Source organism: Cherax quadricarinatus, chromosome 4, assembly GCF_038502225.1.
Source record: "Cherax quadricarinatus isolate ZL_2023a chromosome 4, ASM3850222v1, whole genome shotgun sequence".
NCBI lineage: Eukaryota > Metazoa > Arthropoda > Malacostraca > Decapoda > Parastacidae > Cherax > Cherax quadricarinatus.
Window position 1 is genome coordinate 61,386,125 of NC_091295.1, and position 21,196 is coordinate 61,407,320.

Below are 21,196 nucleotides of genomic sequence, written 5' to 3' on the forward strand. Positions count from 1 at the left end.
AGGGAATGGAATGGCTGTGGATAATCCATTGTCTCCACTATTGAGTAATCTGTATATGGAAGATATACTTCCCTGTAAAGCTAAAAGGTTCAGATATGTAAATAACATCTTATGTCTTTAGCAAGATGATATGGCCCTCGATACATTTTTACCAAGATTTAACGCTTTGGCCCCCATCTTTTAAATTCACCGTGGAGAAAGAAGTGGAATCTGAATTTCCATTTTTAGATGTGATGATACACTGGGTTGAGAGAAAGTAAGTTTACAGTATATTGGAAGGCCACCAATATGTGTTCATGTATTCACTGCTATTCCAACCATGAGACAAGAGTTAATAGGAGTGTTTTTTTTTTATGTTTCAGCCACATTTCAGGTTGCAATAACCCGGCAAATTGGTCGGAAGCAAGAGTCATTCTCTTGTTCCTCTTGGTTTGAACGGAACATTGCAGAATCGGCAATTATAAAACACGATAAGCGTTCATTATACAATAACAGTGATGGGTTGTTCAAATTAGATTCATTTTCAGTTGAGGCAAGTATACATAGCCAAAAATTGAACTCTTGTACGAATGGTTAGAGTAGCATTTGCCGTAGAGTCTTGTGGGACAGATAAACTATGGCCCTCTTCCTTTAAATTACAGGTGCCTCACCCATTAAACGAGTCCTTTTAAATGGACCCCTTTTCTAGAAGTGCGAAAATTCCTAAGACAATATAAGGTCATTTATATCATGTCCAGCGTCTGCCTCAGAAGCATGTGGGAGAGGTAAACTATGGCTATCACCCTTTGAATAACTTAAAGACGTCACCCTTTATATGTGTTTCTTTAAATGAACCCATTTTCTAGAGGTGCGGAAATTCCTAAGACACTTGACAGTGATATCTATATTTGGCACGTAAACTTACATATATCATATCGTAGTCTGACCGAATTTTTGATAACTGCCATGTCACGTTCGTTAGGTTACTATTACAATATCGGTGTTTGTGTGCTGGCTGTTTTCCTAATGTTTTCCTAATATTTAGTCTTATGGCTATGGGTACTGGTATGCCTGGGGGCGCTTCCTGCCTCCTGAGTGCAGCCTGTCTGCCTCAGTCTAGCAAAGGCTCTTCCTGTGATCGCATTTGCTTGGATCACCAACTCTTTTCTGTAATACTGCAAGCTTCTGATATATTGATTGCAATATAAAAGGCCTAAAGCTATCATTCAACTCCCCATGTGGCTTTTTGCATCTTATATCTCTTGTTGGCGATTTTTGCAGATATATATATATATATATATATATATATATATATATATATATATATATATATATATATATATATATATATATATATAATTAGGCTGAGTGGAAAAAAAGGCTTCAAGGATGAATATTTTGATTTCTTCCTGAAGCCATTTGAATATTCCACTTCCCCTACCACCCCATCTTTTCATTTATACAAATAGGTATATTTTATTACATAATATTGTACAAAAGTTTTAAGAGATACGTTGTTGATATAAAGATGGTATATACAGTACACGAGGTGTACATGAGATACATGTCTAGTACATATTGTTATGTGTTTGTCACTGATTATAATGCGAAAATCTCATCCAGGTCCTCAGAGCTGGGGTGCGTGCCGAAGATACAGCAGGCATTACCCCTCTGAACAGCAGCGCTGAGTCGCTGGGAGCAATATATAAAACACACATCAATAACAACACTGCAACTGGCCAAGGAGTCGAGCCCATGCTGCTTTGGCCCGCCTCATGGTCAGCGAAAACTCATGACTCTCTAGTCCACGGAACCACACAATCCTAGTCCGTGGACTAGAGCGTCATGAGGTCTCGTTCACCATGAGGCGGGGCACAGGATCATGGGTTCGACTCATTGGCTAATCGCAGTGTTTTTATTGATCAATACCACTCGTTCGTGGGTACAATAATATATATACATATATGTGTCGTGCAGAATACGTAAAACTGATCAATTATCAAGAACTCATTTAAAATTAAGTCCTTTCTTTAATTTTCTATGTTAATATAAAAATTAATGATTTTGTACCAAAAATTAATTAGGAAACTTACCTAACCTTATTACAAGCACAATTTAATTTAGCCTAATCTAACTATATTTCATATAAGTTTACAATAATTTATTAATAAACAATTATTTTTTTCGCTAGATTAAGAACGATTTTTGTGAACATATTGCTTTTACTAATTTTCGCTTGTCCTATTCTGCAAGAAGTACGTTGCTATTTAAACTAATATATATATATATATATATATATATATATATATATATATATATATATATATATATATATATATATATATATATATATTATACATATATAATATATACATATATAATATATATATATATTATATATATATATATGTCGTGCCGAATATGTAAAACTGGTCAATTAGCAAGAACTCATTTAAAATAAAGTCCTTTCTGAAATTTTCTCTTATACGTTTAAAGATATATTTTTTTCATTAATGTTGATGTAAAAAATTTTAATTTTGCACCTAAAGAATCTTAGAAAACTTACCTAACCTTATTAAAACAAGAGCAATTTATTTTAGCCTAACCCAACTAAATATATTTTAAATACGTTTACAATAATTTAGTACTAAACAAACACAATCAAATATATTTTTTTCGTTAGGTTCAGAATGATTTTGGCGAAATTATTGCATACAGAAATTTTCACTTGTCCTATATGGCAAGATGAGCGTTGCTATTTAAGCCAAGATCGCAAATTCTGCCTATTCGGCACGACATATATATATATATATATATATATATATCCAGTGCATTAGTCAAGAAGATTGTTTCCGAACGCTTGAGAGACGTGGTAGGTGGCTCAAGACCCCAGGTTTACTGAAGCAGCGATTTGGTGGGACACCCTTACAGATTCCTCCAGTTGACCACCACCTCCCAAAGAACACAAACAGTCCCACTGGGACAAACCGATCATGGAATATATATATATATATATATATATATATATATATATATATATATATATATATATATATATATATATATATATATATATATATATATATAAGCCATGCGTGTCCTAAGATGCGACTAAAATGCCTGAAGCAAGGGGCTACCTAACCCTTCTCCTGAATATATTACTAACGTTAAAAAGAGAAGCTTTTGTTCTTTTTAGGTCACCCTGCCTAGGTGGGATATGGCCAGTCAGTGTGAAATATGTGAAAAGTAACACTCATGCTTATGTAAAAGTTTCATACACGCGAGAATTTAAAATGTATTATGATAAAATTATATTTATTTTGAAGTTCTGAACTTTTCTGCAAAACAAAGGTAAATGTAGAAGGAATACTTTATTACGATAACGTTAAATTTGGTCTGTAAGTGAAATGTCTTAATAACGTCTCCATTCTGCCTTCATATCTTTATTTAAGGTACTTGTTTAAATGGGTTTATGATTGCATGTAATCTTTTCGTTACCATTCAAAAATACTTTAAACTAACAATTAGGAATTAAGGTAACATTCATCATTTATACAGACACAACCTCTCGGTGTATACAATGAACCTCAGTTTCGCAACTTGTCATTACTCAGTACCACTTATCGCCTGCTGCACTCTACCTGCTCACATTAAACTCTTTCTCGCTAACGGAAACTAGCTGGCTATATAATTCTGTGAATAAAACATTTAATACACTAGCCCAGCCAAATCCCCAGGAAGGTTGCCCAGGTAGTTCTGGTAAGGCAGCAGAACTGAGACTTTTGTCGTATCAGGAAGCATACGAGGCTATGCTTCCTAGGTGCCAAGATTTAAAACAGAGAAGATCAGAAGAGAATAAAGTCAATATTAAGAAATTCAAGAGACTACAAAAGAGGTTTGTAATTTCAGGATTTCTATCATAGTATGATGTAAATGTCTACTCTGTCACCATAGTAGTAGTAGTAGTAGTAGTAGTAGTAGTAGTAGTAGTAGTAGTATTGGAGCACTGTGACCGTGCACAATTAGTGAAGCCATGGGTCTAAACCAGAGACTTAAGGATTTGTATGAAAAAGAAAATGTTTTAAGTTATATTAAACTATGGGATTGGTTTTTTTTTAAGCAATATGGTCTTCACTTACATGTCGTTGGCAGTCCAAGACTAGATCGTATTTTGCAGGATGGACTGTACACTGTGGAGAAGGAATGAGTGAAGGGAAGGACTCGGGAGGAGGGTGGGGTGAAGATAAAAGGTAGCCATAAGGCGAGGCATTTAAACTAATTAACTCAGCTAAGAGAACTCAGCTAGATGAGTTAAAATTTCTGTACGCAAATGCTAGCAGTCTTTTCCAAACGAGAGAGGAGTTATCCTCATAATCCTGATACTTTCACTTAGGTTAGGGAGTCAAACCATGATTCACTATTAGCAGAAATTGCTTAAACTGCGTAAAATATTTTAAATAAGATTCCCACTCTCAAGAAAGGTGGGAGGGGGGATGACTAGATGTTAATAATGAACTGATTACGGGAGAAATTTGTAGGATAAGAAAATTATATTCGGTTCTTTAAAATTGTTACTCATAAATAAATCAAGAGGATAACGCCCATTAGTTTCACGAAATTAAGGTAATATATATGAACAAGGAAGCAGTATTACTAGTTGAATTTAACTTGCTTAAACTGAAGTACTATCCACTACAAGCACCCAAGAAGCCGCAAAACTGGTCAGCATCACCGAGGACAACTTTCTGATTCTAGTTGTCACCTCTGTTAGTCGGAGTAACAATATTTGACTTACTCTTCGGTCCACAGAGTGTGGTTTTATGCAGTCCTGCCAGATAGGAGCGAGACTAGGAAACAACAAACACATCACCATTCGATTCAAAATATACACAATCATAGAGGCTCAAAACACTGTGATTGGCACCAATTACGGAAGAGAGCTACTAAACCATCACTCAGAAACAAACCTAATGAAGAAAGATTCAAAGTACTCACCCCTTTTTCTTCGAAAACAAAGAATCTAAAGAGTTCTTGTTCAAACGTTTATTAAGATATTTCTTGGTTTTGATATTCAACCACGAACTATCGTGAAGTGCTGAGAGTCCATAAATCGGAACTATGGAAAGAAAGTGCAATGCAGAGGCCGCACGAACGTATGCAAGATTTTCTTTTGTAAACAAAAGCATAGCAGAATTGAATAAACTACAGGATAAAGATGCAATGCAGTTGTTTAATGAATACAGAAATAGTACTAGATCAGAAGAAATGATTGTTGCTCACGTCTTTTATCCAGTTTCATCTCTCCCGTATGTTTCCATGCTATTTTACACTCTGGTATAGAATGGATTTTTCTTTACCTATTTTCATGCCGGCAATAGCCGGGGTGCTAGAACGTGGGGAGAGCGCCTTCTGCTTTTTCTATCTTTGCATGTTAGACCTAGGTAATACACGAAAGCTCTTAATCTAAGTGTAGACTTCCAAGTTCTCGGCTTAAGTATCCGTCTTCACCATGAACTCCCATGTACTTGTTTGATCTCGTTTTCTGGTCCGTTCTCTTTCTCTCGCTCGCTCCTTGTGTGTGTGTGTGTGTGTGTGTGTGTGTGTGTGTGTGTGTGTGTGTGTGTGTGTGTGTGTGTGTGTGTGTGTGTGTGTGTGTGTTTGTGCGTCTGTCTCTGTCTCACTGTCTCTGTGTCTCACTCTGTGTGTCTGTCTCACTGTGTGTGTCTGTCTCACTGTCTGTGTGTCTCTCTGTCTCTGTGTCTGTGTAGTATTATACTTGCTGCCTTGCAAAGAACAATAGATTCTGCTCTGATATTCCTGCCCTCCCTTTACCTACTCTATACCTGCTGGGCTGAAGCTCGCTCGCTGTTACTCACAAGTTCCCTCCCTCCTCTTCCGGCATGTACTTCGAAGCTCACCCTTCCATTCCACTGAAACTCTTTCCCTCTACCCCTTGCATGGCATTATACCCTGAAGGTATGTTCATTTCCTCTTTACTACCCAAAGCTCTCCCCCTCTCCACCCTGCTTCCCCGAAGCTCTCTCGATCTCCACCCTGTTGCCCTGAAGCTCTCTCCCCACCCTGATACCCTGAAGCTCTCTCTCCACCCTGTTACCCTGAAACTCCCCACCGTGCTACCTTGACGCTAGTTCTCGTTCTCGTTCTCTTTCTCTCTCTCTCTCTCTCTCTCTCTCTCTCTCTCTCTCTCTCTCCTCTCAGCTTTCTGAACACTGCCAAAGCGAGTTCATCACAAAGTTTAATCAGAGTTTAGGCAAAGTATGCAAACTTTCCCTGATGAAACTCCTCAAGGAGGACGCATCGCTTGTGGGAAGGAACTTTTCTTAATAAGCTGATTAAGCGAGGGTTACATTCCAGGTTTACCAGCGCAGATAAACCTTTTGATTACCCGAGACTAAGGAGGAGCCCGGGGTTTCTCAGGGGTTAGAGGCCGGAAGACGATTATACTAGAATTATTAATTGGAGGTTATTACTAGGTGACGCGAGGCTGCCATACCCTGTCAGTTCATCTAAACATTTTGCCCCATCTTCTGCCCATTGTTATATTTACCAGCTTTGTTAACCTCTACCCTTGAGTGTGGAAGCATGTATATGCGTCTGTATGTATATGCATTCTCGCGCGTGTGCGCGTGTATGTGTGCGTGTGTTCATGTGTATGTACTCACCTATTTGTGGTTGCAGGGGTCGATTCATAGCTCCTGGCCCCGTGTTCATGTGTATGTGTTCATGTGTATGTGTGCGTGTGTATATGTATGTGCGTGTATATGTATGTGCTCGTGTGTATGTGTGAAGGGGGCGCGTTTATGTATGTGCTTCCCTTAAAAAAAAATTGCACTTACACATCCCTAAACTTAGACAACCGAAGCTAAGATCCTCCAGGTTTTAAGGTTTGAAGCTGATCGGAAGACTTATTCTTCATATATTACAACAATAACAGGTTCAATGAAATTGAGAAAACAAACCATATACAAGCTCAGAGTAAATACCAAGCTTTCTCTTAATAAAGTCCACTAGGGATCAAAGTCTGAAACAATGCAGAATATAGATTATCTCGTTATTTTTTGTAATCCAACCAGTTCATGTTTTTCAACTGCATTTGTATTTTGTAAAATTTGTGTGTACTCAGACTAAACTTAGTAGGTACTATCCTGTACTAGAGTTGTATTAGTACTTTAAAACTGAAGTTTTTTTAACGTGATTTAAGGGGGAAAATCAGCACACAAAACTAACCAATGTACCTACGCGCTTCAGTAACATACTCCACCTTCGTTAATTCAGGATATGCCAGTGTTGAATGTTTGAAGGCAGTCACAAGCAGTTTTTAAAGGTTAGCAGACCCATTCCAAGAAACTCAGAATGAGCTACATAGCATTAATTATAGCTCACCTAGACAAGCCGATAGTTACACGAACCTTTACCTTTATGAGGGTACGTAATTACGTTTGTAGGTAGCAAATCAAACACTAGTTACTGTGACAGTGAATGGACTTCAACCGATCCATCATGTAGTCTGATCCCATTCAGGAACTGTTTAAATACTTGCAGAAAAATAAGCTTTATGTTGGCTGGAATTAGGTACTAGTTATGTTTGATAGATGTGAAGATACGTTATCTACAGCAGCGATCTGATAGTAGATCTGCTTCATACACTCACCCCAAGGACGCCTCTTAGCATCTGGGAGGATATTATGAGAAATACAATAAAAAAAAAATCGCTAACAAAAGTCATCGGTTTTGATGAATCAGTTCTCATAAATTTTTAAAAATGTGGACCTGTACGAATCTTTCCTAACCCAATCTGTTGTCTCATGATGAATGAAGTATTACCATTATTAATGTGTTTGAAGGCATAGACAATGGTGAAAGAATTATCACCATTCTAAGTTATGATGCAATGGTACTGGAAAAATATGTCAAAATTCAGAAGAAAAGCTTTGATAGTGCAGTCATTAGCATCAATGTATTAGTATTCAGCCTAATTTAAAAATGTCTCCTACTGCCAGATGTGAACACTGTCAAAAGTTGTAACAGAGTGTCATACCCATGTAACAGGCAAAACTGAAGTCTTGCAGACTTTAAAGATAGACAATTTCCCTGTAATACGAACCATTCTGGGGAAAGCAACTGATTTTCTGGCTGATATTCTTGATGCTGGGACAGCCTCTTTTCAGCGCTCTTTATGGATCCCAGTCAGTTACTCGGATGAATCAATTACTTTTCGAAATCTTTTCCAAGAAGCAGTAATTAACACACACACACACACCCCACACACACACTCACACTCACACACTCTCTTTCTCTCTCTCTCTCTCCCTCTCTCTCTCTCCAGCAAGATAAAGTGGAAGTGGGTGAAGTCCCTGAAGAAGCAAGCTTTCTCTTGCATGGTAGTTGCCTGCGCTGGAACCATAGTTTTTTTTTTTTTTGGCACGTCAATTTTGCAGGCTAAGACCTGTTATCCCTCCTCAACTCTTTTCATCTAAGTAATACTATCCTCCCTCTGGATGCAACCCACAGCAGTTGCTAACACTCAGGTACCTACTTATTGCTAGGTGAACATGGGCAGCAGGTGTAAGGAAGCATGACCAACGTTTCCACCTGTGCCGACGATCGAACTGTGAAATCTCAGTATGTGAGCTGAGTGCGTTACCTAGTCTAATAATCAATGCTACATTCGGAATGTTGTCAAATAACTCATTGGTAAGTTCGCATAAAATGATGCAAGTTAGAGGCTTGTCTGCGGTGAAAGCACCTTGGCGTCATTTAATTAAAGTTTAGTGTACTAATGGTGTACTAGTTTTCTGGTCTTGTCCCTTTCTTGATAATTATATTTCTTCCTTGATATGTCATAAAGTGTTAATGTTATCTGTGTTCGAAACATGCATTGATGAGCATTCTACAAACTTTTAAGTGTTCTTGCATTCTGGTGTCGAAATTGTGTGAACATTCTTGCGTGATCAAACATTCAGTGTATGGAATGATACAGGCTTCAGCAGTGATAATGTATTGGCTATTATATCCTGACCATGTGATATACACAATTCAGCAGGCATCCTCTCTAAACATGTCCAAGTTGTTTGGCACCATTAGTGGAGCTCACTTTTGCCACTCGTGACACTTGTTCAGTAGAAACAAATGCATCAACACAAAAAAAATACCCAACCTAAACGTCACATCTCTTCACATACAAATTGATTCATACAATTTATAAAAATCGAAGCCAAGACAAGAACCGGAAATACGGCAACCATATTTTAGCTTCTATAAACCTAAATGAACCTCGTATTCACTTCAGGCACTATTCTTTTAATGCTTAAAACAGAGATTCGGTATGGCCTTGGATGACCCATAAATGTCGTCCCTGTCAGTCTGTGCTTGAAGTATTTGGAAGCAGACTGTTTCTCCGTCATCATCCCCTCAACCATCACCTCAATACATTGCACAGATGCGTTACGTGGACGACGTCCTTATATTTACACCAAGAACTTTATAAACAGCTTAAACTCAGTTGAACATTACACCACAACTTGTTTTTTGGCCGTCTAATCATGAAACTAGTAAATTAACTTGTATTGGAAATTAAACCATTGTAAATGGAAAAAAAGAGTCCTCAATATTTCGAAAAACCCGTCCTTATTCTTATTGAAATTTTAAATAAAAAAATGAATATAAATAATACGAAAACATAAGCAATGTGGAGAATTAAAGCTGGAAAAAATTATATTTGCTAAAAAAAAAAAAAAAAAAAAAAAAAAAAAAAAAAAAAAAAAAAAAAAAAAATTCTAACAAAACGATGAAGGTAAAAAAAAAAAAATTACGAATGAATCCAAGTTACAATATGTAAATATATAACAACAGCAAGAAAAACTGGCCATTAGCTACACACATCATTTCTGGCGTGAATTGCGCATTCACAGAAATAGTAGGTCGTCACCATCTTACACCTAAAACAAACACCAGCGGTAGGAAAGGTACGAGTCCAAAAGAAAGGTGAACAGAAATCAACACGGTGCAGTTGAATATAATATGAAACGGTGTACCAAGTTAGCTGGGGTCTCGGAGGTGGTAAGTGACGAACGAGTAAAGAAACAGCTCATGGAATGACACAGACCAACACATGTTGCAACCTTCCACAGATGAAGGTAAAGCTGAACAGAGGCTAATACAAGACCTTTTGCAAAAGTCAACTTAGCTCAGATAATCTCTCGCAGTCTCGCTGACGTGATCAAAGTACTGGGGCTACAGAAGAGAAGAGCACAGCAGTTACCAACTTAAGTATTTCACTGACTGTAAACTGAAGACTTAAATGACGGGAGAAAGAAAGATACAGTCTAAAGTTACGTTAAAAACAATGCTTCCACCAATCAAGACAAGTAACAGCTGTAAAAATAAGAAACACCAATAATTACACAGAGGAACGAATGCTAACGATCGTCAGAGAGCTGTTTAGCAAGTAACTTTCTAACGATAATGATCCACAGCACCAAGCATCATCATCCACCCTAGAGTGTGGTGAGGGGAGGGGCAAGTAGGCGGCACTGTCTGCAGGACTCTGTAATAAACTTCTCATACAAAGAGCCCACTTCACAGTCACACATACACTCACACGAAATTATATACAGTAGTCCTAACTTCCTTTCCCCTCCTCACTCCATCCAACAACAATGACCTTATATAATTTATCTTATAATATGAAACCTAAACAGGAAGTTTTGATCAGCTTAAGAGTCTACATAATCTGCAGCTTTCGTCTGGGATTATTGAAATTTTATCCAGAAAATAATTTCTTCGCCCAACGACGAAGACTATGACACACACACACACACACACACACACACACACACACACACACACACACACACACACACACACACACACACACACACACACACACATACATACACACACACACACACCTCATTCTACTCACTGAAAATGCTAATTATATAGTTGCACAGGCGTTAAAGAAAAGTGGTACAAATTCTTTACTCAACACTTCAACAACCATACTAGATGTCACCAGACTGGGACGCCACAGTCAGAATTTCAGTAATGCTAGAGTGAACTATTCGCTGAATACAAGAACGCCAACACCAACAACGCATATCTACCACCGACACACATTCACACCTTATGGCATGGCAAGGGGACATACATTGCTTAGAAGCAGCAGATATTAGTTCATGAAAGAACATTGGACAGAACCATGGGGCTTCTACTTTAGCCAGACTTCTAGCACACATTATGTAATCAGTTACTAGACAGTGATTAGGCCAAATTACAAACGTAAAGAGCAACAGATCTATTGCACTGCTTCTACATTTTCGCTATCGTCCGTACCTGGCCCATGGTTTTCAAATTTCAATATTTCCAGCTCAGAAGAGCATCCATAAGAAGACTTACCTGTACTGGGGGAGACCTTGCCTTCTTCCGTCTTCCCTTCCAGGAAAACATCTCAATCCTACCTAAAACCTTAGTGTGACTTTATAAAGCACTACATAAAGGAAAACATTGTCTCTGTAAAAGCTTGCTCTGTGAATGTGTCTTCATACTTGATAGCAATATGCAATTTCATCCAAGGTAGGGAAGTGAAATAGGTATGGAAGAGGGTGAAGATAAGGAATATGGAGTGAAGAAGAGGGTGAAGAAGGTAAGAAGGGAGTGAAGGAAGCAAGGAGGAGGGGGTGATGAAGGTACAGAAAAAAGGGTGCAGAAGGCTCAAAAAATGGGGTGCCGAAGGCGAGGAATAGGGGATGATAACTGCTGTGGGAGAGTGAAAGGAAATATTAAGGATACTAGAGGTAGGGCTGAGAGGAAAAAAAAAACGAAGTTGTTGAGAAATATTATATCAATGGCATACAATGCCGACAAGTAGATCAACGAGACACGTGCAACAGTTTTCTAACTTTATTTCCCAAACGTTTCTCCCGCGCAGCAGGCTTCCTCAGTTGAATGCAGAAGTGACTAACAAACTGCCTTAACAATCGCATTCACCTCTGTATTCGATTGGCGAAACGTTTCGGAAATAAGGAAACTGAAGTGATGCACGTGTGTTTATCCATCTAGTTATAGAGAAAAATTTTAAGTTTCCAGCATGATCTAAGATTCTATAGGAAAATTCACAAGTGAAAGTGATAAATTTGTGCAATAATACTAGGAAACAAGTAGTACTAGAAACATAGGGCTACCTTAGGAGTAATAGTAAGTGCTGCGGGTTTCCAAGAATAGTCTAGGTACAAATGTTTGTAGGAATCTTAAGAAAATTGTTACACAAAAAGGGATGATGGTGGACGGAAGGATATGGATGGTGGTGGACGATGGAAAGCGATGGAAGGTATATTGCGTGAATAGAGGTGAAAGACTAGTAGAAGATAGTGTGTGGATGGAAAGGATGATAGTGGAGTGATTATCAGCTCATTAGAGTATAGAGATGGACTTATGCTTGTGATTGATAAATCGTTGTCTCAGGAAGAGATGTGATCACCCAAAGTCTGACTGGGCAGTGATAAGATAACGGAGAATCGAACCTCACACGCTTCAAGAGTTTCAATACAATTGTCAATGAAAGTGATTGTGCTGAAATGGCTTCTTGATGGATAACCTAATACGAATGGCAACTAATGATGAATTAAGGGAGGAGCACGGTATCCGACCTAGTAGCACAAGCTAGTCAGGTCCAACTCACACCCACCCACACCCACTCATGTATTTATCCAACCTATTTTTAAAACTACACAACGTCTGAGCGTCTATAACAGTTCTTGGGAGTTTGTTCCACTCATCCACAACTCTATTACCAAACCAGTGCTTTCCTATATCCTTATTGAATCTGAATTTTTCCAATTTAAAGCCATTTCTGCAAGTCCCGTCTATGTTAGATATTTTTAGCACGCTATTTACATCCCCATTATTAATTCCTGTTTTCCATTTATACACCTCAATCATATCCCCCCTAATTCTACGCCTTTCTAGAGTGCAGATCCAGGGCCCTCAGTCTATTCTCATGGGGAAGATTTCTGTTACATGGGATCAACTTTGTCATCCTTTGTACGTTTTCCAGTGCATTTATATCCATTCTGTAATACGGTGACCAAAACTGTGCAGCATAATCTAAACAAGGTCTAACCGAAGATATATAGAGTTGAAGAATAACCTGAAGACTTCGATTATTATAACTTCTTGGTATGAAGCCAAGGATTCTGTTAGTTCTATTGCGAACACTAATCGTTTTAGATTACTGCTAACCAGAACTCCTAAATATTTTTCGCAATCCGTAATATTAAGATCTACATTATTTAGTTTATATGTGGCATGCTTATTTTCCTGACCAACATTTAGAACTTTGCATTTGTCTATATTAAACTGCATCTGCCACTTCTCCGACCACTGCATCCATCTATTCAAATCATCCTGGAGTGCTCTAATGTTCTCATTAGAATGAATTGGAAGGCCTGTTTTAGTGTCATCAGCAAATTTGCTTATGTCGCTATTTATTCCCTCATCTATGTGGCTTATGTAGATTGTGAACAACAAAGGGCCCAACACTGACCCCCTGAGGAACACTGCTTGTGACGTGCCCCAATTCTGATTTCTCCCCTCTCATGCAAACTCTCTGTGGCCTATTCGACAATTATGCCTCAACCCAGGAAAAAATTTCTCCTCCTATTCCGTGTGTCTTAAGTTTCCTCAATAGCCTCTGATATGGAACTCTATCGAAAGACTTACTGAAGTCCATATACACAATATCGTATTCAATACCATGATCTACCTCCTCAAATACCTTAGTGAAGAAAGTAAATTCTTAAGATAGGAACGCCTCTTTGTAAAAACAGTGCTGAGATTTATTAATCAATTTAAGCCTTTCGAGATGGCTACGAATTGCTTCGGCCATTATTGATTTCATAAATTTTCCCACTATGGAGGTAAGGCTTATTGGTCTATAGTTTGAAGCTAAGGACCTGTCACCTGCCTTGTAAATAGGTATTACAGTTGCCATTTTCCACTTGTCAGGCACTATGACAGTTTGTAGTGATATGTTAAAAAGATTTACATTCATTACACTTACATTCTTTACATTCCTTTAGCACCCTTGCTAACAGTTCATTAGGGCCTGGGGATTTGTTAGATTTGAATTTCTCTATTTGTCCGAGAACCATATCACTATTTAACGCAATCGTGCATAGTTTATTATCGTCCTGTTCTACATAATCTATTATTTCTGGAATTTCGCTAGTATTTTCCTGGGTAAAAACTGAGAGAAAGTTTGGAAAATTTCACACATCCTTATAAATGTCAGTGATCTGACCTGAGCTACTCTTAAGTGGGTCTATCTTGTCCCTAATCTTACTTCTGTATACTTGAAAGAACCCTTTTGGGTTGGTCTTTGAATCCCTTGCGACCTTTGCCTCATAATCCCTTTTTGCTTTTCTTATTCCTTTCTTTATTTCTCTCTTTAAATGAATATATTGATTTCTTAACTGCCCCTACCCTTTTTGATTCGCCTATATATGCTTTTCTTTTGATCACTGAGATGTTTTATTCTATTGTTCATCCATCTGGGATCATTTTTGTTAGATCTAATTTCCTTACTCGGAACAAAAGTTGTCTGGGCAACTAGAACTATATTCTGAAAAACGTCATTTTGGCAACCAAGACAATCCTACCTGACCCATAGTCAGGACATCCCAATTTAGCCCACCCAGGTAATTTTTCAGTCCCATGAAATCAGCCAAGCGAAAGTCTGGGACAGAGATTTGATTGCAGTTATCTGGGAAATTCCAAGATATATTGGAACTAAGTGATTTGCGATCGCTTTCCTCAAGTTCATCATTAACCTCAAGATTATTAACTAGTGATTCTTTGTTGGCAAGAACCAAATCAAGTAGATTGTTTCCTCTAGTTCATTCTATCACAAACTGATTTAAAAAGCAATCCTGAACTGTATGAAGAAAGTCACTAGACTCAAGATTTCCTGTCACATTGTTCCAATCAATTTGTCTAAACTTAAAATCTCCCATTAATACAACATTTTCATATCTAGATGCCTTATGAATTTCGTCCCATAGCAGCTTACTGCACTCTCTATCAAGGTTTGGGGGCCTATAAATCACACCCAAAATTTACTTTTCACGACCCTCGAGAAACTGTAGCCAAACAGATTCTGTGTCTGTTTTTTCTAATCTTACATCTTGTCTAACATATCAATTTAAATTATCTCTGACATACATCGCCACTCCACTACCCTTCCTGTTAACCCTATCAGTATGGAATAGTTTATACCCTTGTATGTTGCATTCAGCAGGCATTTCTCTATCTTTCAAGCTGAACTAGGTCTCTGTTATAGCAATAATATCTATATTACCTGCACTTGCAAGTAATTTTAGCTCATATATCTTATTTCTTAGACCCCTCCTATTTGTGTAGTATACCTTAAGAGAGCTAGTCACTCGTTGCCCTCTATCTTTGTTTGTTGATCAATTGATTTGCCTTACTAGCAACTTTATTATGAATATTGTCTTTTAAGCATATCTCTGAGGTATCCTGGTTTTATCTGCTGTTTTTAACCCTAGTACTGCAACCTGATTGTTTCCCACAGACACCCATACCTCTATAATCCATCAGTTTAAAGTCCTAGACATGTCACCAATAACTCCCTCAATCGAATTGGCTAATGCAACCACTCCATCCCCAGAGTGATGAACGCCATCCCTTGCATACATTTCACGTTTGCCATAGAATATGTCCCAGTTATCAATGAATGGGATTGCAAGTTCCTTGCAGTACCTGTCTAGCCAGCAATTTATACCAAAAGCCCTAGACATCCATTCATTGATCACTCCCCTTCTAGGCAAGATGCTACATGTGATTGGGATCCCTCCCTTAGACCTGACTACATCTATGGCTGATCTATACTTTTCCAGCAACTCCTGTCTCCTGCCATTCCTGATGTCATTTCCACCAGCACTAAGACAGATAATAGGCTTGTTTCCATTGCCTGACATCATAATATCCAACCTGACTATGTCACCAACACCAACTCCTGGGAGGTACACCCTGTCTGACCTTTCTGTTTCTGTTACAAAAAAGCACGGTCCATATATCTTACCTGAGATTCTCCCACAATTAGAATATTCTTACCTTGATAAGCAGGGGAGTCAGTGGGACCTTAAATCTCACTAACCACTGAAGTACACTCGTCCTGGAGAACAAAGAATCGATTTCCTACCTTCACATCTTCTCTGTTAACCTTCCTTATCATCCTTCTTCATGAATTTTGAACCACTTGCCACTTAAAGCGGCTGCCACTCTCCAAATCACTGCTGGTAACTTTTTCCTCCATTCCCAAACCCATCTAGACGAAGCTTCAGCTTCCTAAAACACTACAACAAGCCATGGTGCTAGGTAACACCCCACGCTAGTCCCAGACAGCTTAGGACAGGTATGACCACACGTGATCACTGAGCTCAGCGTACTGATTGAGGCTGATATCATTCTTAAGAATTTAGGCAAACTGAATTGTGTAGAGAAATCTTCGAAATATGTAGAATACAGGAAATGATTGAGTCCGCTTTAACAGCATAGCCTACTGTAGGCACACACCTCATGGTGGAAATTATGGTAAAATCAGAGATCACAGTAACACAATGCACCTTCATATAATGAAAAATAAGATTTACAAAAAATAAATGATTTCCCCCCCTGCACACACACACACACACACACACACACACACACACACACACACACACGCACACGCGCGCGCGCGCACACACATTTCTTCCTAGCACCGGACACACCAGTGAGCTGCATTCAAGGTTACCAATTATTTCCTTTTCCTCACGGACTGACCACACAAGCGATACTTTATCAATGCACCATGCACAAACAAGCGGAGGAATATGCAGAGAAAGATCACGATCAGCAAGATTTGAACCCACGTTTGGAAGGTGACTCCTTAGACCGCTCAGCTACTGATGCCTGTAAATGCTAGATACCGGTGTGCCCGAGGCTAGGAAGACAAATGGCTTGTAACCAGGCTACCAAACATTATCAGGCATCTGTGATTGAATGGTCTAAGGAGTGTAAGTTACATAAAACACCTTAACTACTGGGAACGCCTGGAAGCCCTTGACTTACTCACTGGAGCCCAGGAGAGACATGCATTATAATCTACACCTGGAATATTCTGGACGGATTGGTTCCTAATCTGCACACAGAAATCACTCACTACGAAAGCAAAAGATTTGGCAGATGAAACATACCCCCAGTGAAAAGTAGGGGCGCCACTGGAACACTAAGAGAAAACACAACAAGTGTCCGGGGCCCAAGACTGTTCAACAGTCTCTCACCAGCCATAGTGGTATTATCAATAGACCCTTGGTTGTCTTCAAGAGGAGGCTGGACAGATACCTAAAGACGGTGCCGGATCAGCCGGGCTGTGGTTCGTACGTTGGACTGCGTGCGGCCAGCAGTATCAGCCTCGTTGATCAGGCCCTGATCCACCGGGAGGCCTGGTTGTGGACCGGGCCGTGGGGGCGTTGATTCCCGGAATGCCCTCAAGCTAGACTCCAGATAGGTAGGGAACTATGCCACCTTCCAATTGTGTGTTCAAATTCTGCTGACTGCGATCTTTCTCTGCATATTCCTCCGCTTGTTTGTGCATGGTGCATTGATATAAACCGAACAGGAGAGTTTGGCCTTTTCAGCAACTCCACTGTCAAATAGCCTGAGTGAATATTTATATTCACCATAACTACTACATTCAACCTAAGCATGACGATAAAAAATATACATACCATTGATTTTAAGTAATATTAAATAAATAAATAAATAAATATATATATAAATATATATATATATATATATATATATATATATATATATATATATATATATATATATATATATATATATATATATATATATATATATATATGCAAAACAACCACTGTGAAAGAGTGGTGAAATTCCAAGCGCTTTCGTGACTACTCACATTGTCAAGAAACTATGTTAGTTCCTTGATAATGTGATAGTTCCTTGACAATGTGAGTAGTCACGAAAGCGCTTGGAATTTCACTACTCTTTCATAGTAGTTGTTTTGCATATTTTAAAATCACCTGTTTACTGTGATCTTATTGCATATATATATATATATATATATATATATATATATATATATATATATATATATATATATATATATATATATATATATATATATATCAGGTCAGGGTGTGTAGAAGAGAGGGAGAATACTTCCCGGTAAAAGTAGGTCTTAGACAGGGATGTGTAATGTCACCATGGTTGTTTAATATATTTATAGATGGGGTTGTAAAAGAAGTAAATGCTAGGGTGTTCGGGAGAGGGGTGGGATTAAATTATGGGGAATCAAATTCAAAATGGGAATTGACACAGTTACTTTTTGCTGATGATACTGTGCTTATGGGAGATTCTAAAGAAAAATTGCAAAGGTTAGTGGATGAGTTTGAGAATGTGTGTAAAGGTAGAAAGTTGAAAGTGAACATAGAAAAGAGTAAGGTGATGAGGGTATCAAATGATTTAGATAAAGAAAAATTGGATATCAAATTGGGGAGGAGGAGTATGAAAGAAGTGAATGTTTTCAGATACTTGGGAGTTGACGTGTCGGCGGATGGATTTATGAAGGATGAGGTTAATCATAGAATTGATGAGGGAAAAAAGGTGAGTGGTGCGTTGAGGTATATGTGGAGTCAAAAAACGTTATCTATGGAGGCAAAGAAGGGAATGTATGAAAGTATAGTAGTACCAACACTCTTATATGGATGTGAAGCTTGGGTGGTAAATGCAGCAGCAAGGAGACGGTTGGAGGCAGTGGAGATGTCCTGTCTAAGGGCAATGTGTGGTGTAAATATTATGCAGAAAATTCGGAGTGTGGAAATTAGGAGAAGGTGTGGAGTTAATAAAAGCATTAGTCAGAGGGCAGAAGAGGGGTTGTTGAGGTGGTTTGGTCATTTAGAGAGAATGGATCAAAGTAGAATGACATGGAAAGCATATAAATCTATAGGGGAAGGAAAGAGGGGTAGGGGTCGTCCTCGAAAGGGTTGGAAAGAGGGGGTAAAAGAGGTTTTGTGGGCGAGGGGCTTGGACTTCCAGCAAGCGTGCATGAGCGTGTTAGATAGGAGTGAATGGAGACGAATGATACTTGGGACCTTACGATCTGTTGGAGTGTGAGCAGGGTAATATTTAGTGAAGGGATTCAGGGAAACCGGTTATTTTCTTATAGTCGGACTTGAGTCCTGGAAATGGGAAGTACAATGCCTGCACTTTAAAGGAGGGGTTAGGGATATTGGCAGTTTGGAGGGATATATTGTGTATCTTTATACGTATATGCTTCTAAACTGTTGTATTCTGAGCACCTCTGCAAAAGCAGTGATAATGTGTGAGTGTGGTGAAAGTGTTGAATGATGAAAGTATTTTCTTTTTGGGGATTTTCTTTCTTTTTTTGGATCACCCTGCCTCGGTGGGAGACGACCAACTTGTTATGTATATTTATATATAAAATGTTGTTTTACTTTCTGTTGTATTTTTGTGAATGTTCTGTCAATGTATTTTGTCTTTAAATAAAATATATATTAAATGTAGGGGGTGGTAGGAGAAAATTCTCAAACAGCTTCAGGGAGAACCTTGAGTTTTCCCTGAAGCAAGTTTATTCTTTTCTCCGAGGATGAGGGTCTCCAGGACAGTTCAAGGGGTGGTACCTCCCTATAATATATATATATATATATATATATATATATATATATATATATATATATATATATATATATATATATATATATATATATATATATATATATATATATATATTATATATAATGTCGTGCCGAATATGTAAAACTGGTCAATTAGCAAGAACTCATTTAAAATTAAGTCCTTTCTAAAATTTTCTCTTATACGTTTAAAGATATATTTTTTTTATTAATGTTAATGTAAAAATTTATAATTTTGCACTAAAAGAATCTAAGAAAACTTACCTGACCTTATTATAACAAGAGTAATTTATTTTAGCCTTACCCAACTAAATATATTGTAGATTTGTTTACAATAATTTAATACTAAACAAACACAGTGAAATATATTTTTTTCGTTATGTTAAGAATGATTTTGGCGAAATTATTCCATACACAAATTTTCGTTTGTCCTATATGACAAGATGAGCGTTGCTATTTAAGCCAAGATCGCAAGTTCTGCCTATATATATATATATATATATATATATATATATATATATATATATATATATATATATATATATATATATATATATATATTATACACGGGCTGGAGACCCTCATCCTCAGAGAAGAAAATAAACGTACCTCAGGGAAAACTCGAGCTTCTCACCGGAGCTGTTTGAATATTTTCTTCTTCTACCTATATATATATACACATCTATAAGTATATAAAAAATTTGCTAAAAAAAGTTAGTTTAAGTGAGGTTAGGTGGGCTTTGTTAGTTAGATTTGGTCTCCCCTTCCCCTAATTTTATTTCATTGTCATTGAAAAACTATATCATTATGTAAAATTAGAATCTTTTAAAACTTAAATTGTTAAGGTAGTTTGGCCTATTCGGCAAGTTCATCATGACTAACAATGATTTCGAGACACACAACCCATATGTAAACTGATTCAGGAAACACAATTTGCTAAATATTTTGAGCTGTGAAATCGTCACCGGATACCAAAGTATTAATTAACCATTTTCACTTGTGTCTGCTGATGAGGACGTCAGTTGGAGATCGAAATATATGGTAAACTTAGATTACCTACTTGTATTTGCGTGGAGGTGCCTGCCACACGTGGACGGTGCACTTTTTTATGGAAAATGATTTATCAAAATAAATTTTGGAAAGAACACGGTAAAAACAATGGTTACTGTAATATGACCACAACAAAAGCAATATCATGAAAATCTAGGGAGAAAAATAACTTGAGATGAAGTAAGCATCGAGGTACCAAAGGCTGAAAATTTCAAACAAGGATGATTTCTGGTTAAGTTCGGTACCAAGCTTATCGCCAGAGGCGCAAATCAATAAAGTAGCGTGGGCGGCGTATGCGCGTGTAGCGAGCCGAAAAACGGGTTCCAGGAACATTACTAGAGTAATTCTAGGCTGTATAAGACGTATTCCAGACATATCATGACTTCTGCAGAACCGATCCAGAA